The sequence below is a fragment of the Marmota marmota genome, unplaced genomic scaffold, assembly GCF_001458135.2.
Source record: "Marmota marmota marmota unplaced genomic scaffold, marMar, whole genome shotgun sequence".
Taxonomy (NCBI): domain Eukaryota; kingdom Metazoa; phylum Chordata; class Mammalia; order Rodentia; family Sciuridae; genus Marmota; species Marmota marmota.
Genome location: NW_025999898.1, coordinates 493,427 through 504,156, shown reverse-complemented (window position 1 = coordinate 504,156; position 10,730 = coordinate 493,427). Strand labels below are relative to the sequence as shown.

At 42.5% G+C, this 10,730-nt stretch overlaps 1 pseudogene; it reads right to left on the bottom strand.

Annotated features, from left to right (window-relative positions):
* Positions 1-10,460, bottom strand: part of LOC107158383 — a 44,539-nt pseudogene extending 34,079 nt beyond the window's left edge.
* Positions 10,461-10,730: the final 270 nt, after the last annotated feature.

The following is a 10,730-nucleotide window of genomic DNA, read 5'->3' as shown; positions in this document are numbered from 1 at the left end:
ATACAAGAGGAAGTGAGGGGAAAGGGAAAAATAATACAAGGGGGACAAATGAATGTCAGTAGAGGGGGCAGAGAGAGAAGAGGGGAGGGGAGGGGAGGGGAGGGGGGATAGTAGAGGATAGGAAAGGCAGCAGAACACAACAGACACTAGCATGGCAATATGTAAATCAATGGATGTGTAACTGATGTGATTCTGCAATCTGTATATGGGGTAAAAATGGGAGCTCATAACCCACTTGAATCAAAGTGTGAAATATGATATATCAAGAACTATGTAATGTTTTGAACAGCCAACAATAAAAAATTAAAAAAAAAAAAAAAAGAAACAGACCTTCCTAGTATCTCTGTCATGTTCAGTCACTGGGCTATGAGGGAACAAAGGTCTTGTTGGCAGAAGCACAGTGACAGGTTTCAGAGCATAGTAGCCTGGACCCTTGGTCAATTAAGCTTCCAGGAGTTGGGGATCTCTGAAGGGTAGTCTCATAGTAAACTAATCATTTTAGAAATCTGCAGAGCTGGGATTCAAACCACTGCCATAGAAAGCGTCTCTTAGAACTGCAGAAATCTGAAAGAAATAATTTCTACCCATGCTGAAGATTCATATGGAAGTTAGGCCAGACTGGTAGAAATCATTAAGTTTCTCTAAGGGTTTTTACTTCATTCTATAGACAGTGAGGGATGGGCAAATCATAGATTAATGTATACTAAAATGTTCCATATGCACACATGAATAATTTGTAGATTCATATGTAGCTTCAATTTCCTGTGATATAAAAGGCTTGTGAAGATTGAAAACAGATGCAATAAAGTGATCCTTGAAATGCATATATGGTAAGATGGTCAGAAAAGGCAGACAAAGCATTTTTACTTTCTAGGATATAAAGATTTAAAAGAAAAAATGACCAAGACAGATTCATTTTCCCTCCTATCAGTTATAAAATCTTACTGTGGCACAAGGTAATTAAAACTTCATTTAAATTTTACTATTTTCTTACTAGTATTAAAAATTATCCTCTATCACTTTTATGCAGAGGCACTCTTTCCACTTGGCCTGTGTGGTAAATATGCATTCACAGGCTGAATAAGGAACTTATATGACATTAATTCCATGAGAATTTATATAAGCTTCTAACAATTGACATAAATAAATTCTGCCAAATACCATCTTTTTATTATAAAATGAGACTACATGTTTATTTGTTAATTAACTAGTGTTACATAAATACTATTTCCTAGGCACAAAAAATGATTTCCTTGGGCCACATAATTAAAAATGAAGCTGGAATGAGAGATTAAATCAGATCTCATACAGCTATGTTCATTAACTGTACAACCTGGGCTGGGGATGTAGCTCAGATGGTAGAGTGCAGAGGCTCTGGGTTTGGACTCCAGCACTACAAAACCAAAACCATAACCATAACCAATGTGTAAGACGCCCCCCACCCCAACCAAACCAACCAAATAACAAAATTTTACATTTTATTAGAGAATAGCTTTTCAAAATACCTTCTGATTATTGTATTTCAGTAGTGTCCCTCATGATATTTCCTTTTTCTTCATGAATTTTAGTAATTTGAATTTTCTATTTCTCTTTATTAGCTTGGCTAAGTGTTTCTAAATTTTATTTATTTTTTTCAATGAACCAAATTTTTGTTTCTTTATTTATTTTTGTTTCAATTTCATTGATTTTTGGATCTGATTTTAATTATTTCCTGTCTTTTACTGATTTTGGTGTTGATTTTTTCTTCTTTTTCAAAGGCTTTTGAGATGCGATTTTAGGTTATTTATTTGGTAACTTTCCATTCTTTTAATGAATGAGCTCAATGCAATAAACTTTCCTTCATAGCATCCTAGAGATTTTGATATGTTGTGTTGCTATTCCCTGGCTGGTGCTTCAAGCCATGCAGTGGCTGTGGTTCTGGGGAATCCTTCTTTATTTTATTCTATACAATCTCTTGAGTCCCCAACTTGTTTTGAATGTAGAGTATTAAATTCCAGTAAACCCGCTTTCCTGCACCCCCCATCTTGCTGAGAAGCTATCTGTCTGCTTTCTTGGTTTCACAACATGGAGCGGCCAGGAAATCAACTTTCTCCATTCTGCCAACTTGAAAACCCAACAACTCTAAATTTAGAGGCTCCAGCAATTCATCACACAACTATTACTTGTTCCTGAAGTAACTGTGACTTAGAATGGAGTTTTTTAATTTCAGAGTTTTTCATTTCCCAAGTCAGGAGGCCAAACCCTGAACCCAGCAAAAGCAAGAATTAGGTGCAGTGGATGCCTGTAAGTGATGAATTAGGAACTATATTTATAGTCTGGCACCAGCAAGTTTTGGTTCACTATTTAAACTAGATTCCAAATACATACATTATACCCTGAACTAATAAGGGCACAGACTAACTTTTACAATTAGACATTGGAATGCATTTCCAAATGATTTCCTCTGTTCCTTAGTTCTGAATGAGAACCAATGATTTTGAATGGTTATCAGATTTTAAAATAAATAAAATTTTATTAGTTAATAATTATATATCAAGGGTCTGTGTAGAGTTCTGAGCTTCAAATTTCTATAGATAAACTATAACCCACCTTTTTTCACAAAGGATTTAAGGTAGCTTACTAAACAAACAAATATAATAATGACATTGGAAAATATATTTAAGAAAAATATATTTAAAAAGATACATAGAATCTGGGGTGTAACTCAGTGGTAAAGTGTGTGCTTAATGTATGCAAGGCCATGAATTTAATCACCAGTACCAGAAGAAAGGAAAGAAGAAAGGAAGGAAGGGAGGGAGGAAGGAAGGAAAGAAGAAAAGAAGGAAGGGAGAAGAAACACAATTATGCAAGTTAGGATGAATGGTAAACTGGAATTTTAAATTTGGCTCTTGAGATTCTAGGCGGTCAAATCAAAGAAAGATAAGTCTCAGTATCAAAACATGGCTTCCAAAATTTTACTTAGAATCACAGTCTAAAATATATTACATAAGGTTTTAGGGCATTGTAAGACATAAGAAGACAACGACTGACAAAATAATAGAGACAAATGCAGTTACAGGGTCTCTCACAACTTTAACAGGACTGCGACCCAGAGTTCCAGGCAGATTGAGTAGGACCTTCTACATATCCCAAAGGGTGCCCTCTAAATACAGGGCATTCATGTAAGATATAGTGTTAAAAAAGCATACATATAAATTTCAGTACTGTGTGAACAAAATTCTATAAACTACCCAGAGAAGCAATATGTAACTTCCAGTTTTTATTGTGCTCAAAAAGCACATGAGCAGGGCATGGTGGCACCCACCTGTAAACCCTGAAATTTGAGAGGTTGAGGCATGAGAATCCCAATTTGAAGCCAGGCTGGACAACTGAGGAGATCGTGTCTCAAAATAAAATTAGTAATTCTAGAAGTCCAGGGTTTCAGGTTCACTCACAGATTAGTCACAGGATGAAAGAAGGCGTCCTCTCTCTCCACAACTCACCCTGCATTGCTAGGACCTCCATATACTAACAGCAGGTTACAACAGAAGGAGCCGCAAGGTTCAGACCTTATGAAGAAGAAATCCCCATGGAAAACCAACATCACAAGTGATTATTAACAAAAAATACAGCACAGGACAACACTCCCCAAATCTGAACCAGAAAAATATAAAACATCAAACTAAGACATATTTCTCTCAATGTTTGCATACCAGTACATCATGTCTACATCAGGACTAAATGTGAAAAGGCACATTTAAAGGAAAAAAGCATCATTTGCAGAGACAAAGTAGCATTAGAACCATAGAAAGATACACAATGATTTCAGGATTATCCAACTGAGAAATTAAATCAACTGTGCTAGATCTTTAATGGAGAAAGTAGGAGACATGCAACATTAACAGAGAGAATATGCAGTTTGAAGAGAGAGCAAGCCAAGCCTCAGAACCAAGTTTTGGTGTGGCAGAGATAATAGAATTATAATACCATGATTTTCAAAAGTCTATAATCAATATGTACATGCATCTAATGTGAAAAGCAGATAGAATGCAAGAACTAATGAGAATTGTAAGTTCAGGTTTATGCATGGCCCCACCCTTTACTGCAGGCCCTCCAGTATTAGGCATCCCAATACAGTCAGTCCTTTGGGGCTTACCCACTCAGAAACCCAATCTGGGTACCTGTGTAAGCACCCTGACATAATCAGTCAGGCTTCATAGCCTGCTAGTACATCTACTACATCTATCTTTGCCTCTGTAGGTGCCATACAGAGGCCCCCTGATGTGGCCAATCTGGCCCAAAGAACAGGCAGCCCTGGTCAAAATGGGCCAAAGAAAGTCCAGCCCCCTTAATGGGACAAGGAGAACAGACTTGTCCCCAGATCTGATATCTGCCTTTGTGGCAATGTTGTATCTGCTTCAGAAGTAGAGGGACCTCAACAACCAGACAGTGCTATAGGTTAAGCTCAGGCCTAAACAGTGCAATGTCCTTTGCCAGAACACATCCATGGGGACAGAGGGACACACGATGAACAGCAAACATGTGCATGGAGCCACTAATGCCCTTAAATTTAGTGCTAATCTCAAAGCCCTGCCCCAGCAGAAATCTCCAAGTTCACCTCTGGGAGCCAGAACCACCCCTAGAATGGCCATCTTTAGTTAAATGACCATGCCAGCAGGATAAATGTGACTTGGGAGCACAGACTACCCCAAGATCTGATATATGCCTTTGCGGCAATGAGTTTCTGCTCCAAAATAAGAGGTACCCCAAACATCAGACAGTGCTAAGGGACAAGCTTGGGCCTGAACATCTGTAGTGCCACTAGCCAGAGTAACTGACCAAGGGACACATGATGAAAATCAAACTTGTGCATACAGCCACTGGTTTCTACTTTTAGTGCTAGCCACAAAGTCCTGCCCAAGCAGAAATCCCCAAATTCATCTCCAGGGACCAGTACTATCCCCAGAAAGGCCTCCTCCTGTTGCACATCCCTGTTGGCAGTAGCCTCAGTGAGATCTGGGAGCACAGACTTACACCCAGATGCGATATTTGTGTTTGGGGCAATGTGCATTTGCTCCCAAAGAGAAGGAAACCCAAGGGGAAAACAGCACTCTGAGACAAGCTTGGATCTGAACACCCACAAGCCAGAGCATTTCCATTGTGACCAAGTTACATGGAACAAAGAGAAACCATGTGCTTGGAGCCTCCAGTGTCTCTTCTTTTAGTGCCAACTTCAAAGGACTGCTCTAGCAGAAAACTCCCAAGGTCACCTTGGAGCACCAACTCTACTTCAAGCAAGGCTGCTCATGTATCTACACATCTGTGCCAGCCTCTTGCCCTGGCAGTTCTGCTTTTCATAGGGGCACAGTGGAGAGAAACCTTGCCTTTAGGGCACCCTCCTTATCTACTCAGGGCTCTGCCACCAGAGAGGTCCCATGAGTGCTGGACCATCCACCAGACCACCCTCTTCCAGGGCAGAACCCAATCCTGTGGAGTCCAAGAGGGAAAAATACTGCTCAAAGGCAACATCCACCTTCTCCCTTGCAGGACCTGGTGTGTGCCCCATTTAGAAGCATACAACAGGTCTTGTCTTGACCTCTGTGATCCTGGGGAAACTTGAGGTTCAGAGACATGGCATTCTTTTCCTGCCTTTCTTAGCCCCTTTGCTTCAAAACTAGACAGTAGGAGTTTATTTTCTTATTTGAGCTCCTTGGTTGAGGTCCTAACCACTAGAAGCATGAGGCCCTCAGCCTGACTCTCTCTGGTTTCCTTGTTGTTTGAGATCTTTGGGCTTATAACTTTTTTTTTTTTCTGAACAGTGGAAATTGAAAGATATGTGGGACCAGATGGTGAGAAGAGATGTGAGATACACAGAGGAACCTGGGTATTGAGAAGATCACTGTTGTCATTTGTCAGTTGGGAAACACTGAGCCCATACTATCAGGAAGCTTCCTGGGAAGAATTTTCACTGAATTCTCTGCTTGTAGCTCTGAACCTGTGAGCAAGAAGAAAAGGAGTTACTGCTGGAACACAACCTGGCCTGTGTATGTATTAGATGCAAACATGGGTCCTTGAATGACTGTATTATTTTACAGCTGGAGTTTTGTGTCAAAGATCAGGAAAATGGGATGAAATACCATGTGTTCAATCTTTCATGATTTATATAATAAAGGCCCTTCTGAACTGGTGGTACTAAGGCATCACAAACCAAAAGAGAGGCCTCTGCTGGTTGAGAGCAAAGAGGTCAAAGGGGAAGATAGAATGATGCTACTGCTTTAAACCCTGAAGCTCTTCTGATCACAACAGTTTTTCCACTTGCTTCTGCTGGGTGTCAGATGGGGCCACTGATTATCATCCTAAAATCTCCTTCATTGGATGGTAAGTTCAAAGACCTTTGCTCCTTGAAGACCCAGCAGGGCAAACAATTTGGCCAGGGCATTCACCCCGGTGGCACTCAGAAAATTCCTGCTAAGAAAATATCTTTGGGGAGTGATCCCATAGTCAGTCACTCACTCTCTCTCAACTTACACCACACTCTCATCTTCTGGCGTGCTAAAGAGAAGAACGCTAACCTTCTATTACATGGCAGAAATGGTGGGACCATTTTTTAAGCATTTTTGCCACCCACTGCCCCACTTATGTTATATATAGGCTTTGCTTAGTATCCTGAAAATTGCTGACAAGAGCCATCCCCTCATAAATAGTAGCCAAGTTTCCTGCTGGAAACACTAATTGTCATTATTCTTCTATTTTAAGCCAGCTTCTTTTCCAACTAGATTATATTTATCTGATTCTATGAAGAGGAGAAAGTGATAGAAAGCATTGATAGGAATATCTAAAGAGGGTCAGTATGGCAGGTGACTAGATCCTATTCTAGTCTGACCTCTTTTGAAAGCTTTAGAAGACAACTATTCTGAGACAAAATGAATCACTTGTTAACCAATTTTGCAATTTCATTCTTGAAAGCACTATTGACAAAATTTTAGTTACTTGTCAAGAAAAGCAGTCCTGGGATGTGTAATCATATTAAGTTATATCTCAGTCCTGGCAAGAAAGCAAACAAAAAGCTGTTGCTGAGCTCTGACCACAGAAAACCTTCAATGATCCTTGTTGGCATGGGACAAGAGGTACAGGGACAACTTGGATAAATTAAATTCTCAGATCATCATTATTACCTAAGAAGCTATTGTATTAATTCAACCCCCACCCCTTTGTAATGCAAACTATTTGTTTAAGATCTGCTCTCCCTCTTCCTAGCCATTCCTTAACAAAAATTCTAACCATCACATATCCACCCCAAATAAAGGCCAGGAAAAATTGTCAGCCCCCTTAAAGGTTCCATTTTTTCAGCAATTCCTATCTCAAACCATCAGTGACTTTTGCTTCCTAAAAGTCACTTCCACTCAACATCCCAACATCCCTTCTCCCTAATATCCCTCCTTCCCTGATTTTGATTACTTTAAAACAAATGTCTAACTATACTAATAGTGCTTCCTTGAAATGAAGATAAAGTACTTGACAACTGTGATATTAAAATTGTAAAAGCTGACATTCACCAGCTTTCACTTCAAAAGCCCTGGTGATTGCAGACCCTGCACTTGTTTTTTCTCCTGGTGGGTCTTTCAGGCCCTAGGGCTTAAAGTATCACACTAAGACCTGTTATGACTTCATGACCCCTCTCTGGTTAACTCCTGATTTCACCACCCATTGAGGGAAGTCAGGCAAACTCTGGTCCTGCCCATGCCCAAAGAAGGTTAAAGACAAGCACCAGCTCTCCCATGTCAACACAGGGGATGACAGAGTGGCCAAGCCCCAGTGGGCATGACCCTAACTAATTCACATGCAGGGGATGGAGCATGGGTCCACGCCAAAAGTTGATGTATCTTATGTATCTGGGAGGGCCAGTGGATTGGTGCGGGGAAGAGGTGAGGAGAGCCTATCCACTATATCTCACAGCTCACATCAACTTACATCACCAGACACCTAAGGAGGATGGAACACCCAGTGCTACACTGTGGAATGTGGAAAGTTCTAGAGTGAAAAATTATACAAAGTCTGACAGGGTGCCCTTCAATTCATAGAAAATGAACACCAGAGGCAACTCTAACTTACAAAGAGTGAAGGATAAGGGGATCTCTGTATCTATAAGGTTTCTGTATTGGATTGAACTGGTCAAATGTCAACAGTTCTTACACTGTGGAACAAATAGGATACCATCTATTGTTCCCCAAACAGCAAAACAACAAAGATAAACTCAAGACAAAACTGGAGAACCTCCATAGCTAAAGATACCAAGACAGCAGCTCAAACATTCACAAACAAGTTTTTTTGAGAACAGGAGCCTGATTTTTCTGGCTTCAATGCCTAGGAAAAGATTGCAGTCAACAGGTAAGCTGTCCCTATCAGCTGGGTCTGCTGCATTCTATAGCTGCCATCCAGGCAGACATCTAGTGGCACCCATACTTCTGTTCTCAGAAGCCATCTCCTCCAGTGTCCCTAGGGTAAGAACAGGAGGACACATAGGCCCTGATCTCAAAGATGCCACCTCCTGCAGATGCCTCTTAACCAGGAGCCCTGCAGCAGTTCCTCTCTGTCTGGTCAGCCCTATCCTGATAGCTCTCTGATAGCCCTGGGGAGTTCAGGGCACCAGGATCCTGGGACCCATAGGTATCACTGTGGTCCTCACCTGCTGTGAACTGGGAACAGCCTTGGTGGCTGCAGGCCCTGCCACACTGCTCTCACACTATCCCCTCACACCCTACCAGCCCTCTACTGGTTCCCATCCTACTAGGGCTCCTTCCCAGGCCACTGCCTGGTGGATCGCTGCATAAGCTAGATGTGGAAGTGGCTTCAGAAGGCCTGACTCACTCCCAGATGAGACAGATGCACAGGCAATATGGGAAGCTTTAGAGCTTTATAACTAACTTTGACATGGTGCTGTTCAACTCATACAAAGCTAACAGAATGCCAACTCTGACAGAGAGTGGATGGCAAAGTGATGTCCATGTGTGTACAGGTTTCTGTATTTTATTTACCTTGGCAAATAAGACTTCCTACAGGATGGTGAAATAGTTTGGATACCTACTGTTGTTTCCAGAAAGCCGAACCCTGATGATAAACTCACTTGACAAATTGGAGATCCTCAGCATCTAGAAGATATAAAGAAAGCTGCCCAAACATTCATACATGTGTTCGTGAGGACACAAAGTTGGCTTTTCTGCCTTTAATACCTAGAAAAAAGATTGTGGGTCACAGGGTAAGCTGTCCTCCCAGCAGGCCATGCTCCACCCCTCAGCTGTCACCCTAGCCAACATTGGGTGGTACTTGCACTTTTGATCCCACAGATGCTCCCTCTAGTGTTCCAAGGACATGGATGGAAGGACACACAGGCCCTATCTTAAAGCTGTCTCCTCATGCAGTTGCTGTTATGCCAGTAACCCTGCTCCCAGTGTTTCCTCATGTGCATGGTGTGGATCATCCTTGAGAGCTCTCTGACAGCTCTAGGGCCCAGCCATGGGCAGAGGTTTCTCTGCTACTGCAAGAGCTGCTGGCCTTCAATACCAATATCTTCCATCCTCCCCAGGAGATGTGGAGACCTCATGCATTGCCATTGGGCCTGTGGGATCCACTAGCCCATGTTGTCTCATCAGGCCACATGAAAGCAAAAACATATGCACACAATCCATCCTTCCTTCCTGCATCTGTGTAAACACACTTACCTTGCATATGTGCCCCTTTCTGGCATATCAGTATATTGTGCCCTTGGTCATTGATTTTCTGCCCACATGCCCATTCTTTGCTTATACTTTCCAAACATGTGTCCTGGCAACAGGCCAAATATTGCATGTTCTCCTGAAGAAAGACCATCTGTGCTCACTCTGGAACTCCAGAATCAAACTTTCTCCAATTGTTGCCTGGGCAGTCCCCTGGGCAAATTTTGCCCCTTGCTACTGCCCCTGACCCTGGGGGAAAGGACCATCTGCCAAAAGGGTCCTGCATGTAATCTGCTTACTACACTTTCCAAGGGCCCACTGGCTGGCCATGCTTAACTGCTGGTGCCCATGGGCAAGTGGGCTATCCCTCACATATCCTGACACTGTACATTGGTGGTTTGTAAAAAGGCCTTACAGGCACTTTTAGGGATTTTATGGACCCAACAATTTTCTGGGAGAGGGGACATTTACCTCAATGCACACAGCTTGTCTCCATTTGTCGCTGCCCGCTGCCCCTTTCAAGATTTCCTGTAGTTTAGATCACCTACTGAGCAAACTGACACCTTGTTTGGCAAAGGAGCAGGCCTTGGCAGCTTGCAACACCTTGGCCTGCCCAACCCTTGCACTGGAAAGTCTGTTCACAGCTCCAGGAGACAGAAGCAAAGGGGTGGCTGAGCAGGAGGAAGACCCTGAAGTCAGAGAGCAGCAGTAGGGGGGCACAAATGGTTTGGGAGTACACAGTCTGCCTTTAGGCTCCTGGTGCTCCATGGAGGCCAGTCTTCCTTTGTGCCCAGGTCTGGGGCCCTGTTGAGAAACTTTCAGGCCCAGAGCTCCAAGATGGAGGGCCTCCTGTGTGAACAAAAGGCCATCACCAGCTCATACAGCTCCACTTGAGATTTCCCACCACTGAAGAGGAGGGATTGGGGCTCATCCAACTGAAAACTGCCCCTGGCATCCTCAGAAATGAAGGAGAAGGGCTCCCAGGCTCCTTCTTCAGTCTCAGAGACTGCCTGAAAGAAGGCCAGTGCAAGAAGATGT